Raw genomic sequence first — 7,680 nt, forward strand, 5'->3', positions numbered from 1 at the left:
GAGAAGACTAGGATGTCATCCAGGTATGCCACTACGAATTGGTCCAATAACTCTCGGAGGACATCATTGATTAAATGCTGGAAGGTAGAGGGGGCATTACAGAGCCAAAAGGCATCACCAGATATTCATAGTACCCATCACGGGTTCGGAAGGCTTTTTTCCATTCGTCACCTGGTCGAATGCGGACCAAATTATACGCTCCTCGCTCCTGGTGATTGGGCTCCATGATTAGTGTTAAGTTACTTGTTTCATGGGTAACAGGTCCAGAGCTCAAGGGAGAACCGTCAACGACTTCCATCTCTGGCGATTCCTTGGCTACAAATGATATCGAATTGTTCTTGGCGAATTCTATGTCCATAAAATTCCCTGCCGCCCCTGAGTCGACCATTACTGTGGTTGAAAAACGATGTGTTCCTTCCTCGATTATAATAGGAACCAGGAGGTGAGGGTGTAGCCAAGGAGGGTTATCTGTCCCTTGAGAAGCTGAGAAAACAGTCTTTGAAAGAGCGTGCAGCTGATTTCTCCTAGGGCTCTGGAAAGAAGACCGCCTGGACTTGTTTGGGCAATCAGCGAGATAGTGCCCATCGTTTCCGCAATTTAAACAGAGATCTTCTGTTCGGCGTCTATTCCTTTCCCCAGTTGAGATGGGTCCCCGCAGTGTATTTACTTGCATCGGCTCCTCCTCAGTCTCCCTGGAATGTCTTGGGGTACTGACATCTCTAAACCCGGGGTTGCTTGGCATGAACCCCTGTCTCTCCAATCGTCTTTCCGTAAGCCTGCGATCAATTTGGATGCATAAATGGACAAAGTCCTGAAATCTCTCTGGGGGCTCCACCCGGGCTAGTTCGTCTTTAACTTGCTCTGAAAGACCCTTCCGAAAATGATATTTCTGCGCGGCCTCATTCCAATCAGTATCGTTAACCCATCTGCGGAATTCAGCGGCGTACTCAGCTGCCGAGCATCTTCCTTGACGAAGATTGTTCAGAGTTGCCTCAGCGGTTGCACTACGATTTGGGTCATCAAAAATAAGACTCATGGCTTCGATGAACTCCTCCAGGTCCCTTAGTAGTGGGCTATCTTGTTCTAACATAGAGGAGACCCAAGCAAGCGCCTCATCCTTGAGCAGGGTTATGATCAGTCCAACCTGGGCTTCCTCGGTATGATAAATGGTGGGCTGAAGATTGAACACAAGTCTGCATTGATTAAGGAAATTCCGGAAAGATTGTTTTTTCCCCCAAAAATTTTCCGGAAGGGATATACGGGGTGCGGTTTGCACAGGCACAGTGTTTTGTCCAGACATGGTGATTAAGGCTGCACGTAGTTCACGAGTCTCAGCTTCCACGGTGGCGGCTTGTTCTTCCAAGCAGCAAAGACGATTAAACACGTGTCTTTGTTGTTCTTGGTAACCAACCATGATACGTTGTAAGTCATGGAGTGTCTGAGCCTGGGCCGGGTCTGTTCCAGTGGAATCCATGGTAGGGCCTGTTTATTCTGTCAAGGATTGGACTTCGGCTGAAGTGGATCCCAGTGGCAGGAACAGCAGGGAGCGTAGTAGGGGTCACAAGCAGAGGTCGGCAACGAGGAGACTGGAACAGGATGATAGCAATAGCTACCACAGCAGTAAACACAGGAACCTTGCAGGAGCTAAGGAACCAGTATAAACAGGCAAGGGAGGAACAGGAAAGGGAGGTTTATATATGCAGGCTGAGAGGTGGAGCACAGGTGCAGAGGTGTCAGGTATCAGGGTCTGGAATGTTCCTAGTTTAGCAGCAGCAATCCCGGTGGACAAGTATAGGTACTGCAGGCTAGAACAAGACATTGAAAGTGGCAACAGTCCTGTTGGCCAAGCATGGGTACTGCAGGCTAGAGAATATGACAGGAATCCTATTGGATTTTTTAGTTCAAAATGATGAGTCCTTATGGACTCAATATAGAATTCGATTTGGTTGCTTTTTTGAGATGATTATCAAATACATTTTGAGAGAAATGTCTAAATGTTCGTATGGTTTTTCTGATAATTTTTCTGATAAGTTTTTATAATATAGATTTGCGCCAATTTAGATTTAAGATTTATTATATTTAGATTACATTTAAGTTTATAACAATAATAGTCGTCACGTTGTGAGCATATATTAGCATAGTATAGAGTAATTTAGTTTATAGAATTGGACGTGTAACATTATTTTATTTGTCATGAAGATTAATTCAGTCTGTTAATTTCGCATTGGATTATGAGGAGTTGTGTTTATATTGTTCATTTGTATACACACACATCATGTATAATGGGTCTATTTTGGACGCAATTGTCAAGTCTTGGACTGTTCACAGAGACCTGTTTTCCAACTCTAATTGATATTCATACATTATCAATTAATTAATTATGAGGTGATTTGTGGGGCTTAAATAGCCTCTCAGGACTGCCCTAATGCATACCCCCAAAGAAGAGACCTGTTACTTTGCATCTCGAAACGCGTAGGAAGTGTGGATAACGCGGATACTGTAGTGGAGTACTAGCTTGATGACGTCACCTGGAACAGCTGAGCAGTGGTGATTCGAAGAAGTCAGTGCGACGAAGCAGACCAGCGTAACCGGAATCAAGCACCCACAGAAGAACGGAGATCCGAGACGCTTGTGAAATTTTTCACATTAAGGCACATGACCTAGCCACTTGATGTGAGTAAGTTTTCAATTTTTACCCACGGCCCAGGAGTTTTTGACGGAGCCAACTGCTGTCAATTGTTTTTATGTTGTGTTACCTTTGGGTGCACATAGTTTTTTGTAATATACACAATTTTTAGTAGAGTGACATCTACATGTTGTTCCATATGGAGTATTACATTTTCTACGTTTGCCAGTGTACCTGGTGTATATCGGTATTTTGTCCCTGGGTAATGCACTATGGTAGTGCGTATTATGTTTTTTTTCTCCCTTCTCTTGAGGTACTCATTGTTCCCAGGATTCAAGTTTTTCTCCAGAGACTACAATCGAGACCAACTCTGGTATATTTAGTCCTAAGCGCCAGATAGCAGACAGGTGCTGCTAATCAAATGCCCTTGATTAATTGATCATCAGCAAGTGTGACCACCTCTGTAAAAGTCAAAGTTTTTGCAGTTCGCTGGTCTGGAGCATTCAGCTGTGTGTTAACACAATGCCATGGAGGAAAGACATAAGCAATGATCTTAGAGAAGCAATTGTTGCTGCCCATCAATCTGGGAAGGGTTATAAGACCATTTCCAAACAATTTAAAGTCCATCATTCTACAGTGAGAAAGATTATTCAAAAGTGGAAAACATTCAAGACAGTTGCCAGTCTTCCCAGGAGTGGACGTCCCAGCAAATTCACCCCAAGGTCAGACCGTGCAATGCTCAGAGAAATTACAAAAAAACAAGAGTAACATCTCAGACTCTACAGGCCTCAGTTTGCATGTTAAATGTTAACGTTCATGACAGTACAATTAGAAAAAGACTGAACAAGTATGGTTTGTTTGGAAGGGTTGCAAGTAGAAAGCCTCTTCTCTCTAAAAACAACATGTCAGCATGGCTTAGGTTTGCAAAGTTGCATCTGAACAAACCACAAGACTTCTGGAACAATGTCCTTTGGACAGACGAGACCAAAGTGGAGATGTTTGGCCCTAATGCACAGCGCCACGTTTGGCGAGAACCTAACACAGCATATCAGCACAAACACCGCATACCAACTGTCAAGCACGGGGGTGGAGGGGTGATGATTTGGGCTTGTTTTGCAGCCACAGAACCTTGGAACCTTGCAGTCATTGAGTCGACCATGAACTCCTCTGTATACCAAAGTATTCTAGAGTCAAATGTGAGGCCATCTGTCCGACAGCTAAAGCTTGGCCGAAATTGGGTCATGCAACAAGACAATGATACCAAGCATGCCAGCAAATCTAAAATGGAATGGCTGAAAAAGAAAAGAATCAAGGTGTTGCAATGGCCCAGTCAAAGTCCAGACCTCAACCTGATTGAAAGGCTGTGGCTGGACCTTAAGAGAGCTGTGCAAAAACAAATGCCCACAAACCTCAATGAACTGAAGCAACGTTGTAAAGAAGAGTGGGCCAAAATTCCTCCACAATGATGTGAGAGACTGATAAAGTCATACAGAAAATGATTACTTCAAGTTATTGCTGCTAAAAGTGGTTCTACAAGCTATTGAATCATAAGGTATACTTAGTTTTTCACATATGGCTTCTCCATTTTGGCTTTATTTTTGTTAAATAAATCATGACAGTGTAATATGTCATGTGTTGTTGTTTATCTGAGGTTTTATTTAGCTAATTTTAAGACCTGATAAGGAACAGATGATTGTTATTATATCCTGATATGTACTGCACCGACACACTTTATTCGAGCAAATACCCAGTATGTACCTGGCAGATTCCTGGAATGCACCGCTCCTCACCTCTGACAAGCCCCGTTGCGTTTGCCTTCCCAGCCTGGGTTCATGCCTGGCTGACGGGCGGCTGATCTGTTAAATGATAATGATTAGGATTTAATAGGCTGCAATGCTTCGCGTGTCTACCAGATGGCATAAATTCATGAATTGTAATGCAGTATATATATATATACTGTGCAGTATTGCAGCCAGCGGGAATAAAATGCTTCAATCCCTGCTTGGAAAATACCTCAATGCACTCGGGCAGAAAACAGTCACAAACCTCAATACACCCGGGTATACCCGAATTCGTGGGACTAGCCGAGCTCGAATAAAGTGTGTCGCCAGTGTAAAACCATGGAATTCAAAGAGGGTGTACTTTCTTTTTCACACAACTGTATATACTATGGATTTTAGCTTTTACTTGTTTTTGTTTTAACTTGCGTGCAAGCATTCTATCTGCCTTATTGCTTTTTTTATAGTATTTCTGTTGAGTCCAACGTATAGCTCTCTCTGTCACCAATAGAAGATTTAATTGGCCTCTTACTGAAATGATTTGTCTATAGTTTTTCCGGAAGGTGTTTGTTTTATGGATAGATTCTAGTTCTATTAATTTTTGTGTTAATGTTTCAATTTTTTTTTTTTTTTCCGGGAAGCCAGCACAATCAATGTGGCTCTAATCACTGATTTATGTGCCTCCCAAAGGGTAAACGAGGAGACCTCTGGGGTGTTATTTATATCAAAATATTGGGCCAGCTCCTAAACCATTAATTGGAGATTATGTGGATTCATCAATAAAGATTAATTTAAAGAATACGATCTTGTTTTATTTTTGGTAGTGAGGCCGTCCAATTTAGTCATGAGTGTAGGTGATCTGACTAGGCACAGGGAACAATTGTTGCTGGGGAGATATTGTCGCTAATTTTTTGATCTACTAAAATATTGTCTACATTTAAGTTTATAACAGTAATAGTCGTCACGTTGTGAGCATATATTAGCATAGTATAGAGTAATTTAGTTTATAGAATTGAACGTGTAACATTATTTTATTTGTCATGAAGATTAATTCAGTCTGTTAATTTCGCATTGGATTATGAGGAGTTGTGTTTATATTGTTCATTTGTATACACACACATCATGTATAATGGGTCTATTTTGGACGCAATTGTCAAGTCTTGGACTGTTCACTGAGACCTGTTTTCCAACTCTAATTGATATTCATACATTATCAATTAATTAATTATGAGGTGATTTGTGGGGCTTAAATAGCCTCTCAGGACTGCCCTAATGCTTACCCCCGAAGAAGAGACCTGTTACTTTGCATCTCGAAACGCGTAGGAAGTGTGGATAACGCGGATACTGTAGTGGAGTACTATCTTGATGACGTCACCTGGAACAGCTGAGCAGTGGTGATTCGAAGGAGTCAGTGCGACGAAGCAGACCAGCGTGACCGGAATCAAGCACCCAAAGAAGAACGGAGATCCGAGACGCTTGTGAAATTTTTCACATTAAGGCACATGACCTAGCCACTTGATGTGAGTAAGTTTTCAATTTTTACCCACGGCGCAGGAGTTTTTGACGGAGCCAACTGCTGTCAATTGTTTTTATGTTGTGTTACCTTTGGGTGCACATAGTTTTTTGTAATATATACAATTTTTAGTAGAGTGACATCTACATGTTGTTCCATATGGAGTATTAAATTTTCTACGTTTGCCAGTGTACCTGGTGTATATCGGTATTTTGTCCCTGGGTAATGCACTATGGTAGTGCGTATTATGTTTTTTTTCTCCCTTCTCTTGAGGTACTCATTGTTCCCAGGATTCAAGTTTTTCTCCAGAGACTACAATCGAGACCAACTCTGGTATATTTAGTCCTAAGCGCCAGATAGCAGACAGGTGCTGCTAATCAAATGCCCTTGATTAATTGATCATCAGCAAGTGTGACCACCTCTGTAAAAGTCAAAGTTTTTGCAGTTTGCTGGTCTGGAGCATTCAGCTGTGTGTTAACACAATGCCATGGAGGAAAGACATAAGCAATGATCTTAGAGAAGCAATTGTTGCTGCCCATCAATCTGGGAAGGGTTATAAGACCATTCCCAAACAATTTAAAGTCCATCATTCTACAGTGAGAAAGATTATTCAAAAGTGGAAAACATTCAAGACAGTTGCCAGTCTTCCCAGGAGTGGACGTCCCAGCAAATTCACCCCAAGGTCAGACCGTGCAATGCTCAGAGAAATTACAAAAAAAACAAGAGTTACATCTCAGACTCTACAGGCCTCAGTTTGCATGTTAAATGTTAACGTTCATGACAGTACAATTAGAAAAAGACTGAACAAGTATGGTTTGTTTGGAAGGGTTGCAAGTAGAAGCCTCTTCTCTCTAAAAACAACATGTCAGCATGGCTTAGGTTTGCAAAGTTGCATCTGAACAAACCACAAGACTTCTGGAACAATGTCCTTTGGACAGACGAAACCAAAGTGGAGATGTTTGGTACTAATGCACAGCGCCACGTTTGGCGAGAACCAAACACAGCATATCAGCACAAACACCGCATACCAACTGTCAAGCACGGGGGTGGAGGGGTGATGATTTGGGCTTGTTTTGCAGCCACAGAACCTTGGAACCTTGCAGTCATTGAGTCGACCATGAACTCCTCTGTATACCAAAGTATTCTAGAGTCAAATGTGAGGCCATCTGTCCGACAGCTAAAGCTTGGCCGAAATTGGGTCATGCAACAAGACAATGATACCAAGCATGCCAGCAAATCTAAAATGGAATGGCTGAAAAAGAAAAGAATCAAGGTGTTGCAATGGCCCAGTCAAAGTCCAGACCTCAACCTGATTGAAAGGCTGTGGCTGGACCTTAAGAGAGCTGTGCAAAAACAAATGCCCACAAACCTCAATGAACTGAAGCAACGTTGTAAAGAAGAGTGGGCCAAAATTCCTCCACAATGATGTGAGAGACTGATAAAGTCATACAGAAAACGATTACTTCAAGTTATTGCTGCTAAAAGTGGTTCTACAAGCTATTGAATCATAAGGTATACTTAGTTTTTCACATATGGCTTCTCCATTTTGGCTTTGTTTTTGTTAAATAAATCATGACAGTGTAATATGTCATGTGTTGTTGTTTATCTGAGGTTTTATTTAGCTAATTTTAAGACCTGATAAGGAACAGATGATTGTTATTATATCCTGATATGTACTGCACCGACACACTTTATTCGAGCAAATACCCAGTATGTACCTGGCAGATTCCTGGAATGCACCGCTCCTCACCTCTGACAAGCCC

The sequence above is a fragment of the Ascaphus truei genome, chromosome 4 (genome assembly GCF_040206685.1).
Source record: "Ascaphus truei isolate aAscTru1 chromosome 4, aAscTru1.hap1, whole genome shotgun sequence".
In the NCBI taxonomy this organism is placed as follows: Eukaryota; Metazoa; Chordata; class Amphibia; order Anura; family Ascaphidae; genus Ascaphus; species Ascaphus truei.